This window comes from Dreissena polymorpha, chromosome 6 (assembly GCF_020536995.1).
Source record: "Dreissena polymorpha isolate Duluth1 chromosome 6, UMN_Dpol_1.0, whole genome shotgun sequence".
Taxonomy (NCBI): domain Eukaryota; kingdom Metazoa; phylum Mollusca; class Bivalvia; order Myida; family Dreissenidae; genus Dreissena; species Dreissena polymorpha.
The window spans coordinates 70,613,410-70,636,248 of NC_068360.1; the positions used below are offsets into that span (position 1 = coordinate 70,613,410).

At 37.0% G+C, this 22,839-nt stretch overlaps 1 pseudogene; it reads right to left on the minus strand.

Annotated features, from left to right (window-relative positions):
- Window positions 1-6,184: 6,184 nt before the first annotated feature.
- On the minus strand, window positions 6,185-21,541 carry LOC127835787 (uncharacterized; annotated as a pseudogene).
- Window positions 21,542-22,839: the final 1,298 nt, after the last annotated feature.

Here is a 22,839-nt window from a genome sequence, read left to right on the forward strand (position 1 = left end):
GAATGTCTATCTGGTCACTATCTCGTCATTGAGCCCGTAGTGGTGTCTGCTATGTCTTACAGTTTAACGATCATTTTCATCTTAAACCTCAATCTCCACGCAGAGTTGTCGTTCCATGCTCTCACATAAATATCTGCCATCATTAAAAATCCTAACAGATTCGGAAGGATTTTTTTGTTTTGTTTAGAATTATTGTATGAAAAGTAGTATCATTTTTTGTTTTATATGTTGAATATAGTGTATAAGTTTAGGTTCATAATACAAAATAAATTACCTAAATTAACAAGAGCAAAAATAACAACGGGAACAATATTGTACGTACCACGTGGCTCGGCTATCATCACGTGGTTGGTTATGAAAACATGGATTTTATCCGGCTAAGCTGGTTTCAGTCAAATCTCTGCGCGGAGGTTGCTGAAACCGTTGGAAAAAAAAACGATTGGCACTCGTGTTGTGACAATTTATTCCCCCGTTATTTATATTGGTTGTTTTGGAAAGCGGTGGCATTTTCATTGTAATCACAATTTCAGTTGAATAAATAAGATAATAAGTAAGTAAAACTTGTTTTTCTTATGTAGTATTGTTGTTTATATTCATGAGTGTTTTTTTTGGTCGGGTAAACATTGCTGTTTAATCTGTTTGTTCATTCATTCGTGTCTTCGTTAGTTTGTCATCTTGAATCCATCTTCGAAATAGGAAAACTTGCATACAAAATTTGGTTTTCATACAAATTGATGAGCCGAAAGCGACAATTTATACTTCACTTTTAAACACTTTTAAATCGGAATACAATGATCATTCGTTCCATAAGTGTTCATACGGCACACGTGAACAGAAAAGGTTAAATAGGATATTGGTTGCATTGCCTTTGACAACGCGCACACCACCTGCATGTAAATGTATAATAAGCTAATAACGTGTCGTTTCTTTGGTTTATTTGCTTTTAACAACGCACACACCACCTGCATGTAAATGTATAATAAGTTAATAACGTGTCGTTTCATTGGTTGCATTGCCTTTGACAACGCCCACACCACCTGCATGTAAATGTATAATAAGCTAATAACGTGTCTTTTCATTGGTTGATTTGCCTTGAACAACGCGCACACCACCTGCATGTAAATGTATAATAAGGAAATAACGTGTCTTTTCATTGGTTGCGTTACCTTTGACAACGCGCACACTACCTGCATGTAAATGTATAATAAGTTAATAACGTGTCGTTTCATTGATTGCGTTGCCTTTGACAATGCGCACACCACCTTCATGTAAATGTATAATAAGTTAATAACGTGTCGTTTCATTGGTTGCTTTGACTTTGAGAACGCGCACACCACCTGCATGTAAATGTATAATAAGTAAATAACGTGTCGTTTCATTGATTGCGTTGCCTTTGACAGTGCGCACATCAACTGCATGTTAACGTATATAAGTTAATAACGTTTCGTTTCATTAAATGCTTTGCCTTTGACAACGCACTCACAACCTGCATGTAAATGTATATATAGAATATTATGTTAGTTTTAGATAAAGATCAAGTTTATCATGCGAGGCTTAGAACCATGGTAGCGCGAGGCTTGCCGAGCATGATAAACTTGATCTTTATCCAAAACTAACATAATATTCTATTTATCCTATTATTTCCACCCATTTTTTAAACATTAAATCTCGCAGTTTTTGACAATTTTGTTCTTCCGTAGTTAGCAAACCCGAGTGAGTCATTCCGCGTAGATTTTATAACAAAGTAGTCCCTGAGATAACAAACGTTTTATTGAACAAACAACCTTTGTAACATATGCCACTCATAATATTGTGTTGAAAACGAGACAACGCTCATTTATATCAATAACAATAATTCAATTACGATAGCTCTATATTATTTACGGGGCACTGGAATTCACGCGCAAGGCTCGTCGTAGTCAGTCGGTTATGGGAATAGACCAGTTGACGAGTGACGTCACGCGCACCTGCAAATATTAGACTCCGCCCACTGGTTGGCAAAAAGAGGTGAAATTCATATCAGCGCATATAGAGAAGGTTGAAATAATCGTCGTTTTTATTGATACTCATGCACTATATAAAATATAATTTTACTAACTATGTCTGAATAAAAAATAAGCTTGCAAGGAAATGCATTTTTGGAACGATTATTTTGTTGTTGTTATTAGTTTTTTACTATAAACGAACTCGGGAGTGGAACACAATATACGAGCTCGGTATATGTGGTTACCATAAAAAATCTCTTTGTGGCACATCTTCGAGACCATTTTTAAGATTTAACATTTTCAGATATTGAAATTCTTTCAGAATAAATCAAATTTAATGAACACAAATAAGAATGTAATCAAAAAGCAAATAGATCGACTTTATGTAATAAACATATAGTAACTTATTCGAACATTTATGCCTGTAAAAACTTACCTTGTTACACATTAAATGAATTTTCTTGATAAATGAAATTGTTTTTATTTAATTATTCACACCAATTTTGACACTCTTTGTTTCAGCCTTTTTAACCCGGTGTTTTATTGCACCTTTGTTTATCATACACCGATTATCTCGTTATGATCGGATACTGTCCAAACAATTACAAAGAACACATTGTGTCACAAATCCAGGAACCTATTTGGGTCCCTGCATAAACCACATGTGGCATACAAGTGTCTGGTCATTAAACATCATTTATGATACCTCCATGTCATCTCTTTGCATATTGAGCGATCATCTAAGCAAAATTGTAAAGCCAAAATACGAAACAGTTGCTTTAATAAAATATGTTAACATATTTAAAAAAATGAAGATATTTGTCCGAAATGGATTAGCAGTAACTAGTGTATATATTAGCCAGTTTACTCATAATAATACAGTGTTTAATAACTATAAATTAAAAATATTGTGCAATTTCACTGCTACCTAATTAACGTATTTAACGAGTACCGGCAAATGTAAACTCGGCTATTACGTGTTATGATTGTACGTTACTGCAGTTTACGAAACGACATCATGAAAAAAAGCAAACAACAAAAGGGTAAAAAATACTTGCGTAAAATAAATTAATATAAGGATTTATTTATCATAAAATGCTAGAGTGTTATCACTCCTTATCGCCAGTAAAGAGAGTGCACGCAAACACAGTTCAATTTGCATAATATGCAATTTTTGTTTTTCATATGTATGCTAAACTTTATGATAATGTCATTCGATGGAAACGAAACGATAGTTCATTCAATGGAAAATTAAATAACTACAATATTTACAAATTGTAATGCATTCTGCTTTTAGGGCATCGTTTTATAATTGATTAAATGCACCTCTTACACTATCGTTCGCTTATGAACAATAACACTATCTACACCACTTATAATTATAATCAAATTAATGTTTGTGTTATTATGTTATCTTTGAAATATAATTTATCAAAATCTTACTACCACAAAGAATACGAAAGAATAGTTTATGTTTTGTTTTGTTGGATTGCCAGTTTTTAGTCTTCCGTGCACGTTTAATCTGCCGGTAATAACTAATTCGTATTTTGATACATAGGAAATTATATTTATGATTATACATTTATTGGTACTAAATTATATATTTTTTCAATATTATTTAAGAGTTTTAATGTTTATTTCGGATTTTTGTTTCGTTTTATTGACTAAACAAAAGACATGCATACATGTTTTACGTTACTGTAACCAGTGTTTTTGCCAACCAGTCAGTGCGCATGCGCGGAAAATCCCGAATGTAAACAATAACATTCAACTGTAGTGCGTTCAGTTACAGCGAACGTTCGCCAATGATCGTTCGTTTCCGATTCGGTCTTATTGAACGATAAGTTCGGCGCGAACGTTTCAAGATGGCGGCTCCCAGAAATTTGTAGCGATTTTGATGGCGGAAATCGCTAATAACACAGAAAGTACTTAACTAACAGATATTTCCAAAAAAATAAAACCTTTAATAATTTGATTATAACTATAAGTGGTGTGGATGCGATAGTGTTATTTTGCATTAGCGATCGAAATTTAGTGTAAGAGGTGCATTGAATCAGTTATAAAACAAAGCCCTAAAATAGCACAATACATTATAATCTTCAAATGTAGTTGTAATTTTCTTTTACATTGAATGAATTTTCGTTTCGTTTACATTTAATGAAAATATTAATAAATTTTAGCATTCACATGGAAAAAAACAACACCTGCATATTTTGCGAATTGAACTGTCTTTGAATTCACATGTATATTGAAAACTCTAATGTAGTGATTATGAGCGATACAAATCTGGCATTTTATTATACCATAAATCTATACATTTATTTTACCCAAGTATTTTATGTCGATATTATGATCAAACGCGATTGCTTGTTTTCACGATGATGTTTCGAACACTGCAAAAACGCACGATCTTTACACGTTATTATATCGGTTTTCATTTGCATGTACCCGTTAAATACGATATTTGTGTAGCAGTAAATTTTTACTACACTATTTTAAATGTATTGTCATTATAAAACACTTAAGTGTTATGTTTAAACTGGCTTATATATATACTTAATAGTTCCTGTTAATCCATTTCGAACAAATGTACGTCTATTTTTTAAATATGTTAAAATGTTTTATTAAAGCAACTGTTAAGTTTTTGGCTTAATATGCCCAGAGATGACACGGAGGTATCATAAATTGTGTTTAATGACCAGACACATGTGGTTAATGACCCCATACTGAGTCATACAAATATGGGTCCCTGGGTTTATGACACCCTGTTTTCTTAGTTATTGTCTGGACAGTATCCGATCATAACGAGATAATCGGTTTGTGATGAGCAAAGGGGCAATTTAACAATGGGTGGTTAAAAATGCTGAAATAAGGAGTGTCAAAATTGGTGTAAACAATTAAATAAAAACATTTACATGTATCAAGAGGATTTAGTTAATCTGTAACAAGGTAAGTCTTTACGGTTCAAATAGTTTCGTTATGTTGATAACATAAAATCAACCAATTTGTTGTTTGTTTTCGTCCTTATTTGTGTTCATTCATTGGATTCTTTTTAATATGGAAGAATTTCAATTTCTGAATATTTTGTTGTTCTTAAAATGGGTCGCGAATATAATTGAAATCTTATCACGATGCGGATCATCAAACGCAAACAATAGCAGAATGGCCGCAGTGTTGGCGGCCAAAATTTGAGGATGCGCAAACGTGACGTTATTATCGGAATCCCCAAAACCTCCTATACACTTTGTTTATTGATCAATTCACTTTTTGTACTACAAAAAAGGAAAAAATATTGAAGTAACACTGAACAAATACAACATATTTATTTGTCCGCCATCTTGGTTTCGCTAGCGAACTACCTCCCGAGAGGGTTCGCTTCGGTTCGCGAACGTTCGCGGCGAACCGAGCGTTCAATAGCGAACGTTCGCGGCCGTTCGCGAACTATAGCGAACGTTCGCTGTAACTGAACGCACTACTGGTCAATTCGGGTCGTTTCGCCCTAAATCCCGTTCGCCCCCGAGTCGTTTCGCCCTAAGTCCCGTTCGCCCTGGGTCGTTTCGTCCTAATTCCTGGGTCGTTTCGCCCTAATTTTTATACGTATAGCGATATTAAAGGATTTATCTTAGGCTTGTCAGAAGCTGAATTGGATATTGTTTAATACAGTATTATATTATCTTAATTACTGTTTATTTTGTCTTTTGCTTCAGGTATATCGTCGAAATGAGGTGCTAAAATCATAGAGACGCTTTGAAATAAAACAAAGTACAAAGTTATTTATATTGCATATATTTTGATAGCTCTAATAAGATTAGATAACAAGAAGAATACACATGTATAAACAAAACATTCAATACAATGTCGAAGCACACATACACAATAATTTGACATACATTTTATTTTACCTAACATAAAGCAACTGAGAAAATCACATCGAAATACAGATTTCATTTTATATTTATTAATAAACAAAACATTCAATACAGTGTCGAAGCACACATACACAATAATTTGACATAAATCTTATTTTACCTAACATAAAACAACTTAGCAAATCACATCAAAATTACATTGAATACAATGTGGTAGAATACACACACAATTGGTTGATATAAACTTTGTATTTTACAACAGTTTTTTTAGTTTTGCTTATTTTAATGTCCGTAACAGACTTCATCGTCTGTTTGATAACACTATTCACTTCACTCCCCAGACAATCCGACAACTAAGTCGGCCGTCATGTTGTCGGACGGTCCGTACAATCTGGACACGGACTTTAAGAAATGTGATGTGGTTACTTCGTTTCCCATGTATTTGTCCCACAGGGATTGTATCTTCTCCTCCAACTTGGTGTATTTGGTCGCGACATCTCGGTCCAGGTCGTCGGCAGCTACTGTGATAGTGACGATCTCTGCCTCAGTCCTCAAGGTGGGTACAAGAACGTAGATGGAGCAGCCACCATATCAAACGGTAGTATTCAGCTTGTGGTGCCAACCTGAAAAAAAATATAATGGATAATAATATATGATTTGATATTTTTATACATGCACATTAGCATCAATTATATTTAATTATATTCATAAGCAATATGGTGTACAAGTAAGAACATCGCATTTCCGTTTTTATGATAAGTCAATTTCACTGAGTGAGCTACACACATTTTAATACTATTATTTACCTTCGACATCATTGTTTGTCCGTACTGAACGCCTAAATATGGACCAGTGTTCAGGATTGAACAGCACGTGTTGGAACCACTGACGATCCATGTATGTCACGAGGGCATCGAGCTGTAGAGTGTTCGCGCGGTCTCTCAACGCTGCAAACGTCTCCCGTATGTGTGCAGCTAGCAGGGAGGGCAACGCCATCAACTGCCTCATATAGTTGTACAGTGCCTGCCGACGTCTGTAAGTGGTTACTAGGCCAAGGTCCTGGACTTTCCGCCAAACAGCCTGTGTCCAGTGGAATACACATCCCTTGATAGTGACGCCAGGAAATACACGTCGTACAGCCAACCACGCCGCTATAATTATAATGTATTGTTAAATAATATAGCTTCTAAAACACTTAATTGACATGACGCCTTATCTATGATCGCTCCGCCCACTAGAATTGATCCACCAATCAGCGATCGATTAATCGGGCGCACTCGTTAGCAACGACCTGTCCGCCATTTTCTAGACAAGCTACATGTTTAGGTTCACTTTTATTCCAACGAGTTTCTTTTGTTTTCCTCTTAAAAAAACGATTAAAAATGGTTAAACGGTGTCAATGGGGATTATGTAACTCAGGCAATCGATATCCTGAAAGATTAGTTGGTGACATTTAATTTATATCGTTTCCAAAGCCGAAAAGAGATCTTGAGAAGTGTAAGAGATGTATAAATACATGCGGTCGTCACCACGAACAACTGAACGTCAACACTGTCAAAGACAATGATAATATATTTTTATCGGATATACTAGCAGATTTAAATAGTTTATGTTATCGATCTGATTATCACATAATATTTCACTGTTTTTTAAATAGTTTTATCAGTTACTAGGTCAGAAGCGAGGTTCATCTGCATTACTTAAAGAGAAATAAAACCCAGCATGAAGCCTTATTCATGCTGTGTTTTATTACTCTGACAGTAATGCACTTAATTGACATCATACATGTTATTTGAAGGTGACATGTGATATATTATCTTATTAACGGTATCTACACATATGCACTCATGTGGTGTCACCAATAAACGCTTTTAATCCACACTAGGAGCTCGAATACATAGATCTCATTTTGTAAACGAGTTTCGTTTATTTTGTTCGGATTAAAACACGGAAATGAAATATGGCAAAAAACGGTGTAAAAAGGGTTAATGCAACTCTGACATTTGGTATCCAGAAAGATAAGTTATATGAATTAAATTTATACCATTTCCAACGCGGCAATGCGGTCTTGACAAGAGCGAGTGGAAGCTTCAAGAATTACCGAGATCCGCTTTATAGAACATTAATTTATTTAACAAACTTGAAATGTCATATAAGCAATAACTAAGCATTATAAAGTATGTATTATGTCACGTGTGCATGTAAAATAATTGAGAATTTTGGTACCCAATTCGTGTAACTTTACGAAATCCCCGTTAAAAATCGCGTTTCTGTGTGTGTCAGAAACAAGTGAAAACCATTTTGTTATTATTTTAATAAAGACGTATCGATAAATGCTATTGTAAAAGAGTTATTATTACTGATATTAGTTAACCAATAAATGCGGTAACTTCGGGGAAGTCGGTAACTGCACGAGCGTCTTATATTGGTAGCCTTATTAATTTATAATAGCCTGACCGTATTCCATTTCGTACAACGCTAATTTTATATCAGACAATGTCCAAACTTACTGTGTTGTTTTTGCGCTTTAAATTATAATGATTGATAAATGTCGCATAAGCAATGTTTAATATGATTAATATCACTTTTATACGCAATAACATGTGGGATTGAGGTACCCTCCCGGCGTCAGAAAGCGCGTAAAACTTCACCGAATTCCCAGTTATAAAGCGCTATTTCGTGTCAAATACACGGGTAGGGGGGAATGTTTCGGTAATAATTTTGTTAATAACACGGGTAAATACCGGTGAAGTGTTATTTTATTGCAAATACCACCATTACACGTAATAACGGGTTCGATTTCGGTAAGCGCGCAAGCGTTTGAGAGCGTGTTTAATGTACCGATTTACCCGTTATAAATAGCTGATGTTCTCTTTAATCGTATATTTTTTTGCATTTGCAGAATAACTTAATGGCATCAACCCCTTTACAAGTGTAATATGGTGTTAAACAAGTCCATAAAATCATCCGGAATATCAAGTAAATCTATATGCAGTCTATAGGCAAAGAAGCCATTTTGGTGTTAGCTTGTCTAGGTTTTCTTCCCGCTGAGCCACGTGATTAAGTGGGCGGAGCGATCACTGATAAGGCGTCATGTCAATTGCGAGATAAATATCTAGTAGGTAACCGATATATGTCAATGCAATTGAAGCAGTATAAGATTTTTTTATTGTTGTTTATACTAAGTAATAAAAAAATATATGTAATAAATAATTTTATATTGTAATTTACCTTGCTCAAAGTCGAGAACAAAGTTGTCCACAACAAGATTGTTGAGTTTTTGACGATGCTGGAACAGCAGCGTCCAAGGTTTGATAATCACCTAGAAAATTTTCACAATGGCCATCTATGTAAAAGACCGAGCCAGTCCGATTGAGATAACTCGATTTTTCAGTTACTTCCCTTGGGCATACGCCACTGCGTAGGATCCTAGCATTGATAACATTCTCCTAGCAGAGTTGTCGTTCGTGTTTCAACATTCAACAATGGCCGCCTTAATGAGAGTTTCGATTAAAAACTTTCTTACTGCATACATTGGCTTGTTTCGCTATTTAGAAGCTGTCTTTTAGGATATATGAATTATTTATTCACTAAATCTCCGCTTATGACAACAATAGTTGGAATTCGAAGGATATATACTCGATGTGAATGAAGGACTTTCTGGTCTCTGGATCGTAACAGCTTGACACGGCAAAACTGGCATACTGATTACTGGTATTTTTAGTTATCAATATAAGTCACATTGTGCTTTATAAATTGTATTCGAGCATTTTGCGACTTATTGAATGACTATGATACCCGATATCAACATTTCATCGGGGATTTGCAGATCACCAAGCTGTCCTGAGATTCAACATTGATTTCAAACTTTTTACTGGTTAGGACTCTTTCTTAGTGTTAGTGCTTTTTATCATTTTAATGTTAAATGAACTGTGTCACAGTAAAAGAGACATTAACCCTTTCAGTGCGTGACCGAATTTTAAAGGCCTTTGCAAACAGTTTCGTTCCAGATGAGACGCCACAGAACGTGGCGTCTCATCTGGATCCAAACTGTTTGCTATTCTGATAGTATTCTTTGAAAAAAAATAAAGAAAATGCTTATTTTACAAATTCAGCAGACGACATTTTAGCAGACGACAAATTTCCCAGCATGCAAAGGGTTAAGGCGATTGTGGCCAGTTTGGATCTAGATCAGCCAGCAGTCGCTTGAAAGCTGTTTGCTTAAAAGCGTTTTTCTGACAATAACAAATAATTTAATTGGATACTGATTTGACTGCGCTTTTCCTGTGACCTGGCTCAAATAACAGAATTGTCATTAATCAAATTATTTATTTCGAACATTAATCAATTGTTTTTCTTGTCCCTCGGGATCAATGACTCCAGCACTTTCCTGTTGAGAATTGAATACTGCTAAAGGCGATGCTAGGGGCGTGAGAGATGTTGCACCTTCCAGTATCGCTCGATTGTTCATTGTCGGCTCGGGTACTACGTACATGTACCCCGGGTACTCTTAAGTATACTTACATGTATCCCGGGTACGGTAAATATACTAAAATGTACCCGGGAAATTTAACCCTAAATCAGTCGTTGTCGACTATTTTTTGTAATAATTATATATACACATTTATGTCAATTTTCTGAAGAATGGCCTCTATATTATCGGAACACATACTCAATCAAAGTACTGGCAGTACTGGTGTGACGATGCTTTTGAAGAGGATGGATATAAAACATCATTTAAAGTTTATCTAAATCACCACAATTGTGTATGTTGATAGGAACATTTGGGTACGATAAAAAATTTGGGTACGAACATTTTGGGTACGAAAAAAAATTTGGTACGAAAAAAATTTGCGTACGAAACATTTTTGGTACGAAAAAAAGTTTAGGGGTACGGGGAAGTAGTACCCGTGGGTAACTTGACCCATTGAGCGAAACTGGGAGGCGGGTCACATTCTTGCTCATTAAGTGTGGCAATACATTCATGATGATTCTCGAAAGTAGGTATGAGCACATAGCCGTACCATGTGAGCTCAATCGTATGAGCACTTGACTATCCGAGTTCGCCCACGAACATATTGATAAGTTAACTAATAGCGAAATGGCCTTATACATGTATATGCTGAAATCTAACAATCGAACGAAATATCAAACATGGTATGTACACTTAGGTGGTTGTGTAATTTCTGTTATAATATCGTATTCAATATGTAAATTTTAAATGATTGTGCCCGCACTTGAGTTTGTTGCCTTGTTTGAGTCTATACGCGCCTAGGCTGCACCCAGTGTGTGTATTTGTGTTTTTCCAAGGTAATGAGTTACCTCCGCGCTGAGGCTGCATAATGTTGGGACCCGGAGTGTGTCCAGCACTCCTACCTAATAAGATTAGATTGACGACAGTTGGGACGAATTTTGAATGATAGCTGCAATTTCCAGCTATTTGTTTTGTACTGAAATACTTGTTAATTTTTTATATGGTCAAATGCTGCCGGGGGGGGGGGGGGGGTGAGATTTTCCGGAAAAAAACAACTGTCAGGAATGGTGACCACAAAACATACAAAATATAACATTGCGCCGGGAGCGGGAATCGATATCCTGAAAGATTAGTTGGTGACATTTAATTTATATCGTTTCCAAAGCCGAAAAGAGATCTTGAGAAGTGTAAGAGATGTATAAATACATGCGGTCGTCACCACGAACAACTGAACGTCAACACTGTCAAAGACAATGATAATATATTTTTATCGGATATACTAGCAGATTTAAATAGTTTATGTTATCGATCTGATTATCACATAATATTTCACTGTTTTTTAAATAGTTTTATCAGTTACTAGGTCAGAAGCGAGGTTCATCTGCATTACTTAAAGAGAAATAAAACCCAGCATGAAGCCTAATTCATGCTGTGTTTTATTACTCTGACAGTAATGCACTTAATTGACATCATACATGTTATTTGAAGGTGACATGTGATATATTATCTTATTAACGGTATCTACACATATGCACTCATGTGGTGTCACCAATAAACGCTTTTAATCCACACTAGGAGCTCGAATACATAGATCTCATTTTGTAAACGAGTTTCGTTTATTTTGTTCGGATTAAAACACGGAAATGAAATATGGCAAAAAACGGTGTAAAAAGGGTTAATGCAACTCTGACATTTGGTATCCAGAAAGATAAGTTATATGAATTAAATTTATACCATTTCCAACGCGGCAATGCGGTCTTGACAAGAGCGAGTGGAAGCTTCAAGAATTACCGAGATCCGCTTTATAGAACATTAATTTATTTAACAAACTTGAAATGTCATATAAGCAATAACTAAGCATTATAAAGTATGTATTATGTCACGTGTGCATGTAAAATAATTGAGAATTTTGGTACCCAATTCGTGTAACTTTACGAAATCCCCGTTAAAAATCGCGTTTCATTGTGTGTCAGAAACAAGTGAAAACCATTTTGTTATTATTTTAATAAAGACGTATCGATAAATGCTATTGTAAAAGAGTTATTATTACTGATATTAGTTAACCAATAAATGCGGTAACTTCGGGGAAGTCGGTAACTGCACGAGCGTCTTATATTGGTAGCCTTATTAATTTATAATAGCCTGACCGTATTCCATTTCGTACAACGCTAATTTTATATCAGACAATGTCCAAACTTACTGTGTTGTTTTTGCGCTTTAAATTATAGTGATTGATAAATGTCCCATAAGCAATGTTTAATATGATTAATATCACTTTTATACGCAATAACATGTGGGATTGAGGTACCCTCCCGGCGTCAGAAAGCGCGTAAAACTTCACCGAATTCCCAGTTATAAAGCGCTATTTCGTGTCAAATACACGGGTAGGGGGGAATGTTTCGGTAATAATTTTGTTAATAACACGGGTAAATACCGGTGAAGTGTTATTTTATTGCAAATACCACCATTACACGTAATAACGGGTTCGATTTCGGTAAGCGCGCAAGCGTTTGAGAGCGTGTTTAATGTACCGATTTACCCGTTATAAATAGCTGATGTTCTCTTTAATCGTATATTTTTTTGCATTTGCAGAATAACTTAATGGCATCAGCCCCTTTACAAGTGTAATATGGTGTTAAACAAGTCCATAAAATCATCCGGAATATCAAGTAAATCTATATGCAGTCTATAGGCAAAGAAGCCATTTTGGTGTTAGCTTGTCTAGGTTTTCTTCCCGCTGAGCCACGTGATTAAGTGGGCGGAGCGATCACTGATAAGGCGTCATGTCAATTGCGAGATAAATATCTAGTAGGTAACCGATATATGTCAATGCAATTGAAGCAGTATAAGATTTTTTTTATTGTGGTTTATACTAAGTAATAAAAAAAATATATGTAATAAATAATTTTATATTGTAATTTACCTTGCTCAAAGTCGAGAACAAAGTTGTCCACAACAAGATTGTTGAGTTTTTGACGATGCTGGAACAGCAGCGTCCCAGGTTTGATAATCACCTAGAAAATTTTCACAATGGCCATCTATGTAAAAGACCGAGCCAGTCCGATTGAGATAACTCGATTTTTCAGTTACTTCCCTTGGGCATACGCCACTGCGTAGGATCCTAGCATTGATAACATTCTCCTAGCAGAGTTGTCGTTCGTGTTTCAACATTCAACAATGGCCGCCTTAATGAGAGTTTCGATTAAAAACTTTCTTACTGCATACATTGGCTTGTTTCGCTATTTAGAAGCTGTCATTTAGGATATATGAATTATTTATTCACTAAATCTCCGCTTATGACAACAATAGTTGGAATTCGAAGGATATATACTCGATGTGAATGAAGGACTTTCTGGTCTCTGGATCGTAACAGCTTGACACGGCAAAACTGGCATACTGATTACTGGTATTTTTAGTTATCAATATAAGTCACATTGTGCTTTATAACTTGTATTCGAGCATTTTGCGACTTATTGAATGACTATGATACCCGATATCAACATTTCATCGGGGATTTGCAGATCACCAAGCTGTCCTGAGATTCAACATTGATTTCAAACTTTTTACTGGTTAGGACTCTTTCTTAGTGTTAGTGCTTTTTATCATTTTAAAGTTAAATGAACTGTGTCACAGTAAAAGAGACATTAACCCTTTCAGTGCGTGACCGAATTTTAAAGGCCTTTGCAAACAGTTTCGTTCCAGATGAGACGCCACAGAACGTGGCGTCTCATCTGGATCCAAACTGTTTGCTATTCTGATAGTATTCTTTGAAAAAAAATAAAGAAAATGCTTATTTTACAAATTCAGCAGACGACATTTTAGCAGACGACAAATTTCCCAGCATGCAAAGGGTTAAGGCGATTGTCACTGGGGGCTGACGAGGTCAAAGCGTAGTCCGTTTCGCTACGACGTCGGGTATATGTTTTACTACGAAAACATTGTGTAAATACACTACTTAATCAGGCGAGTTTCATCTTTTCTGGTGTTTATGGATTAGAGAACGGAACATCCAGTAATGGTAGGTACTTGTTTTCAATAACAAACTAATAACAAATGCGCATAGTTGCAACCTTTAAGTTTATTTTGAGCTAAAATCGAAATATTTTGATTTGAAGCAATGCATAAGGTGGTTATTCTGATAAAATAGCCAATTACTGTAACTTAAATTAAATAAAACTACATGTTACTTTGATTCAGTGTACATTACACATTTCAAAGTACAAAACAGGTTACGAACATGTATTTTAATTATTCAAATGCTTTGTTTCGAACGAAATTACAAGTCGCTTTATGTATAGGTTTCGCACAGAGTATGTATAGGTTGCGCAACGAAGTACAAATATAATGTATAGGTTGCTCAACGAAGTTACTGTATCCATTTCAGGACATATCACATGCAGTTTGCAGTTACTGCAGACTGCCATTTCCCAGTGCAAAAGATGCCGTGCTTCACTGTGCGCATGAGCATCCAAACGAAAAGGTTGAACCCGGTACAAATATACAAATATAATGTATAGGTTGCTCAACGAAGTTACTGTATCCATTTCAGGACATATCACATGCAGTTTGCAGTTACTGCAGACTGCCATTTCCCAGTGCAAAAGATGCCGTGCTTCACTGTGCGCATGAGCATCCAAACGAAAAGGTTGAACCCGGTGAAAGCCGGCAGAGTCCCGGCAGAGCCCCGGTATACCGTCACTACGCCGGCACTCACCCGGGCTATACCGGTTCAGACCCCGGCAGAGCTGAGGCAACGCCCCGGTTTAACCGGGGACAACCGGGGCTCCACCAGGAAAGTATTCAAATGTTTAATTCCTCCGGGATGAACCAGGAGTTACCGGGAAGGACCGGAAATGACCGGCTTGGCACTGGAAACAACCGGGACTGCACCGGGAACAACCGGGACGGCACCGTCAGAGCACCGGTTTACTTATGTAACGTAGCTATAAAGGGACTCTGCCGGCATTCACCGGAGCTCCACCGGGGCGTTGTCGTAGCTCTGCAGGGGTGTGTTTGGGCCCCGGTGGAGCTAAGGTGCCGTACCGGTTGTTCCCGGTGCAGTCCCGGTTGTTCCCGGTGCCACGCCGGTCGTTGCCGGTCCTACCCGATGACTTCCGGTTCATCCCGGAGGTATTAAACATTTTAATACTTTCCCGGTGGAGCCCCGGTTGTCCACGGTCGTCCACGGTTCATCCCGGTGGAGCACCGGTTCATCCCGGTAGGGCCCCGGTTCATCCCGGTAGATGCCTGATCACGCACTGGGGCTCCGCCGGCATCATAGTGAGACTGGGCCTTAACCGCATTGTAACACGATGTAAATTTACCGGCCGTCATGTACGCAGTAAACAATAACCTGTGACAGAAACCCACTGCCACACCTTAACAACAATACATTGATTAGGCAATTGTGGATTTGTGCCATTGGGGTCCTACGTTCCACACCTTACGGCTGTTACAGGTGTGGATTTTACAGGTAAAACTATGTAAACGAACATGAAATTCATCTCAAAATTAGTTGAAGATAACCGATTTTCAAGAAAATCGCTTTGATATATACAATGCAAAAATCAAAATCCGTATGAGATCAATAATGATCGAAGTTGGGACATGGGATTTACTTTGACATAAGCAAAGTTTCGAGATAAGCGAGTTGGGGATAACGAGAATCGAATGTTATTTGATAAAAAGTACCGTATGCTGAAAACCTATCGTCGGTTTCTATCAAAATGAACGTATATGGGATTGTCACAAGTTGAAGATGCGTCATTATTATTGAGACCGACGACATTAGGTTCTCGACTCTCAACTGTCATCTGTTATGTGGATTTTCGATTTTAATCGTTTCCTTTGGCCTAGTCGTGAATTTAATTATATAATAATAATGTGCATTTCCATGTCGACTGTGCGTCTCGGGTCATGTTGTGCCGTTGTTACTACCTCTTCCTCAAAGGAAACATCCAGCCACTTTATGACTCTGTATTAAAAAAACTGTTCTTTATTTTGCCTTTGAGAGATAACCAATACGTCTTCTTTGAGAAACGCATACACGCTAAAGCGTTGTCGTAGCGAGGCATATACGTATACTGTCAGAGACATGATCGTGCCTATTAATAATATTTAGCCTTTATTTCTGATAACTGGGTCACCCTACACATTTCTAAACACACCAGTGGCTTAACGATACATAGATCAATATGGAAATTGTAAACTTAAACACAGTTGTAAACCTTAATTGCATTTTTTAAGTTAAACTTGACCTCGGTTTGATAAATCAGCGGTATATTTCAGGTTTAACCGCATAAACCAGACACATCTTGGATTATAATTTGATGTAACAGACCTATGAAATGTCATTGTGCTTAAATCCAGAGTTTTGTTATTAGAAAAGCATAATCTTACCCGTTTTAAACACAATTTTCGACTTATCCGTTCTCTATGTCATGTGTATTTAAACAATGTTTTCGTAGTAAAACATATACCCGACGTCGTAGCGAAACGGACTACGCTTTGACCTCGTCAGCCCCCAGTGATTGTGGCCAGTTTGGATCTAGATCAGCCAGCAGTCGCTTGAAAGCTGTTTGCTTAAAAGCGTTTTTCTGACAATAACAAATAATTTAATTGGATACTGATTTGACTGCGCTTTTCCTGTGACCTGGCTCAAATAACAGAATTGTCATTAATCAAATTATTTATTTCGAACATTAATCAATTGTTTTTCTTGTCCCTCGGGATCAATGACTCCAGCACTTTCCTGTTGAGAATTGAATACTGCTAAAGGCGATGCTAGGGGGCGTGAGAGATGTTGCACCTTCCAGTATCGCTCGATTGTTCATTGTCGGCTCGGGTACTACGTACATGTACCCCGGGTACTCTTAAGTATACTTACATGTATCCCGGGTACGGTAAATATACTAAAATGTACCCGGGAAATTTAACCCTAAATCAGTCGTTGTCGACTATTTTTTGTAATAATTATATATACACATTTATGTCAATTTTCTGAAGAATGGCCTCTATATTATCGGAACACATACTCAATCAAAGTACTGGCAGTACTGGTGTGACGATGCTTTTGAAGAGGATGGATATAAAACATCAATTAAAGTTTATCTAAATCACCACAATTGTGTATGTTGATAGGAACATTTGGGTACGATAAAAAATTTGGGTACGAACATTTTGGGTACGAAAAAAAATTTGGTACGAAAAAAATTTGCGTACGAAACATTTTTGGTACGAAAAAAAGTTTAGGGGTACGGGGAAGTAGTACCCGTGGGTAACTTGACCCATTGAGCGAAACTGGGAGGCGGGTCACATTCTTGCTCATTAAGTGTGGCAATACATTCATGATGATTCTCGAAAGTAGGTATGAGCACATAGCCGGACCATGTGAGCTCAATCGTATGAGCACTTGACTATCCGAGTTCGCCCACGAACATATTGATAAGTTAACTAATAGCGAAATGGCCTTATACATGTATATGCTGAAATCTAACAATCGAACGAAATATCAAACATGGTATGTACACTTAGGTGGTTGTGTAATTTCTGTTATAATATCGTATTCAATATGTAAATTTTAAATGATTGTGCCCGCACTTGAGTTTGTTGCCTTGTTTGAGTCTATACGCGCCTAGGCTGCACCCAGTGTGTGTATTTGTGTTTTTCCAAGGTAATGAGTTACCTCCGCGCTGAGGCTGCATAATGTTGGGACCCGGAGTGTGTCCAGCACTCCTACCTAATAAGATTAGATTGACGACAGTTGGGACGAATTTTGAATGATAGCTGCAATTTCCAGCTATTTGTTTTGTACTGAAATACTTGTTAATTTTTTATATGGTCAAATGCTGCCGGGGGGGGGGGGGGGTGAGATTTTCCGGAAAAAAACAACTGTCAGGAATGGTGACCACAAAACATACAAAATATAACATTGCGCCGGGAGCGGGAATCGAACCGGTGTCGTAAAGGTGAAAAAGCGAACGTTCTTACCACTGCGCTAGCGGGACGGACAAATAGGCAATGAAATGTTTTATCTATATATATCATAGCAGTGCAGCGTTTACAATTTGCAGGTTCGAAATCGTTCGCATTCTTTAGTTTTGTGATCACGTAAAAAGTTAATTTTACATGTTTTTATTCGCAATTTATTTTAAATCGAGAACAAATATCAAACAAAATAGAGAAAATATATAGTTGTTTCATTGGTCCATAATTATAAAATGGATGTAAAATTACTAATTTGAAATTAACGTTCTGATACACTTATTGAATCTGTTTCCCAGGATATGCTGTTCTATTAATATTTACCTTTATCAACACGAACGACAACTCTGCTAGGAGAATGTTATCAATGAAAATCAACGAGCAATCTCCTACGCAGTGGCGAATGCCAAGGGAAGTAACTGAAAAATAGAGTTATCTCAATCGGGACTGGCTCGGTCTTTTACATAGGTCGCCATTGTTAAGAATTTATTTACTGGTTATCAAACCTTGGACGCTGCTGTTCCAGCATCGTCAAAAAGCATGTTGATGCAGTGTTTTTTGAAGAGAAGTGTGTTTAAGATAATCGGTTGCGCGTTTTACGACATCGGATTTTGGGCGCGAATACAACTCGGGTACAGTCTAATATGGACCGAGTACAATTACCTTTATTTACCGTACCTGGGGTACATGTAAGTATACTTAGAGTACCCAGGGTACATGTAAATATACTTAAGAGTACCCGGGGTACATGTAAGTAGTACCAGAGCCGACAATGACCAATCAAGCTCCATTATCCGTCGTGAACCGACTCAAAAAACCGAGTCGGCAATATTTGACTAAATTTTTGGTTTGGTTGCTCTCGAGGGATCGAAAATTTCAGAATCTTCCTAAAAGCCCTACGGGTTTGATCCCCAGAAGCGACATTGAAAACTAGCATACTTTGTTATCTAAAAGGTTGCTAAACCTGATATACAATGATAATGTGAATTTTCTCTCACATGATGTTCATCAGTCATATTATATAAAAACTTACAACAGTAGTAAACAACTGGACATAATTAATGAACGCATCTTTCATTTGTCTTTGACACTTTGGTTTTGACATGGCCTAGATTTAAATATGTGACTGGACTTTACCAGCACTCTTGTAACAGAGCTAAAGTTTAAATGTACCATTGAAGATCGCCTAAATCCAGGTTTTGCTATTATAGACGTGTGGAAAGTTTTAAGGGTGTGACAAGTAAGCAAAAACTGGTCATTACCCAGAGACCACAACTGTTCTATGACTGTATTAAAACAAGAAAAATCAGTGCCTGATTTAGATTTCCTTAGATAGTTCAATAAAAACTAATTTCATAAGACTGGTAACAATTTAACGGTAATGCTACCAATGTGTCACACCAGGGCCTTGAATTTGAAATCTAGGACATGCATGGTAATTTCTTCATGAAATCAGGACACAAAATTGTATTTTAAGTCCTTAATTGACCTGGCTATAGTTCTCAGATTATTATAAGCTCAATCAGTATATTTATATCATTATTTATGCTTTGTGTATTGTAAACATATACACAATCATGCAGTTACATGATAGCAATAAATAATATCAAAGCTACCCATACTATAAAGGTCATTGACAAAGCCTATGGTCAAAATGTGAACACATTGAGTGTAATCGCCCTCTCGTGCCAGCAAAAACAACACGTTGACAGGTTGTCATTTTTGACAGTTCTACTTTCAATTTCATTTTGTGATATCAAACTATTAACAATTATGTGGCTGAGAAAAATATCGCCATTGCTTTTTATGCTCCCGGTAGGGTGGCCTATATCAGTTGAACTGTCAGTCAGTCAGTCAGTGTGTCAGTCTGTCCGTCCGTCCGAAAACTTTAATGGCCATAACTTTGTTAATATTGAACATAGCAACTTGATATTTGGCATACATGTGCATCTCATGGAGCTGCACATTTTCAGTTGTGAAAGGTGAAGGTCATCCTTCAAGGTCAAATGTCAAATATAAAGCGTCTGTCTGTCTGTCCGAAAACTTTAACATTGGCCATAACTTTTTCAATATTGGCGTGCATGCGTATCTCATATAGCTGCACATATTGATTGGTGAAAGGTTAAGGTCATCCTTCAAGGTCAAAGGTCAAATTTTGCAATATTGAAGATAGCAACTCCATATTCGGCATGCATGTGTATGTCATGGAGCTGCACATTTTGAGTGGTGAAAGGTCAAGGTCATCCTTCAAGGTCAAAGGTAAAATATATGGGTTCAAAGCTGCGCAGCAGGGGGCATTGTGTTTCACAAACACAGCTCTTGTTTAATATATTTTCTGCACATTTCTTAAAAAAACTTACATCAATACACGATTTTCTTCGTTAATTCAATCATTCCTGACAGACTTGTTTACATATTTCGCTTACATTTTGACGCGCGTAGGTAGGACCGCATTACCGCTTCCGAAATGTGTATTCATACTATTGCCTTCGAGGAACTTATCTGATGTTTGACGGAAAGGGCCAAAAATGCGCGAGTGTGGGTCAAGTTCCCCACAGGTACTACTTTCCCGTTCTCCCAATTTTTTTTCCGTACCTAAAATTTTTCGAACCCATTTTTTTTTCTTACCCAATTTTTTTTTCGTACCCAATTTTTTTTTCATCCCCAATTTTTTGTTCGTACCCAAAACTTTTTCGGTCCCAATTTTTTTGGTTCCCAAATATTTTGTCGTACCCAAATTTGTTTTCATACCCAAATTTTTTTCGCAAAATTTGTGTACCAATTTTTTTTTTCGTACTTACATACACAATTGTTGTGATTGTGGTGATGTAGATAAACTTAACTTGATCTTCTCAAAAGCATCGTCACACCAGTACTGTCAGTACTTTTATTCTTTTATGGCGGTAAGAACGGCGAAGTAGTCAGCCTCCGTCTTTCTGGACATCAAAGCGAAGACCAGCGGGAGCTGCTTTTTCATCCCATCTTTCTGGATGAAGGCGTGAATACTCAGCAATTGACCACTTTTCTTGAACGGGTCTCTAACAACCTGAAAACCAAAAGAATATTGTTGTAGCCTAATTTACACAGACGGACCCACGCTACGTAACTAAATATGTCCCCTTGAGCGAATAATACAACTTAGTATACTTATAGATAAGAAAGTGTAGAATTTGAGCAGACAATTTTAGATGAATTATTCAGTGTACACTCACCTTAAATGTACCCTCCATGGACCAGCGCCTAGCATGGCAAAGTAGGTTTTGCTGTTATTCCGTGTCGAAGATAATGTGCCTTTGGTCTCCAACTCGGATGTCGGCCAGTAAGAAGTCCTCGCACTTAAGCTAGTCTGTGTCAAGCTGAAACAATAAACAGCAAAAACTGTATTAATGATCATGAAATTAAAGGCAATACATTTGAAAAATACATGTTAATAAAAATCATAGAGATGATATCGTGTTTTAATTATCTGAATATTCGGTTATCACAATTAACGTCGCTTTCACAACTGTGGTCGGTATATTTCACGGACAATATATCTGGCGTTAAAGGTGTTACATACAAAGTACGTTAATGCATAATTCAATTAAAGTTAATTGGTGTGTTAATTAATCGGCCTTTATCGTAATACAAACCTAAAAGTCTAAATCGGTTGGTTCCTCTGGCCTATTTTTGGCTCGGTGACGGTTGACAGCCCGCTTTACCAGTTTCTGTTTTGGGGCCAGGAACCGCTGTTCTTCCGGGATGAGGTTGGTCATCACATGCGTCACTACGTCCATGGCTCGCCGGTGAGGATCTAACTCCATCAAATGCTTGCTCTGAAATAAAACATACGTAACGAAGCTGAAATAAGACAACGTTTGTAACCATTCGGACATTTTAACAAAACGAGAAATTGCACATTTTTCTGTTTGCATACCAAATATTTTTTAAATAAATAAGTTATAGGCCTACCATTGCCGATAACTCTGCTTTGACGGACAGTCTTAAGTCCGCGGGGTGCACGTGATCGTGTAGACCTGGTTCAAAATGGTCACCGTGTTGGCTGACAGTGGCATGGCATCGCATCTTCTTTGACCGTACACTACACGTCCACAACGTCGACTTTTTGTTGGCATTCTGCAAAAGACGAAAAAACTACAGTACATTAGTAATGGTCTTTTTGTATTATTATTGGGTGGAAATATTTCGCACATCTTTTTAGCATAAGAACTGAAAGTCTTTTAATATTAACTTTGTATATACATTATATACAAAATGTATAAGCTGTTCGTATTTTAAAAGTATAATGATGTCTGCATGAAATTATCACCATGAATATCAGCCGATCAAGGGTAAGTTACCTTTACTCCATAAGAATAGCCATTGCTGGACACAAGTAGTTTCCCGCCGCGTTTACCGCCCTTTTCCAGTACTTTGTACGTCACTGCCTCATCTTCCATAACATGGTTTGGAAGATCTAGTTCTGCATGGAGGGACCTAAAAGAATTTTATTTAATCATAAATAACATAGATTTAATTTATGTCTATT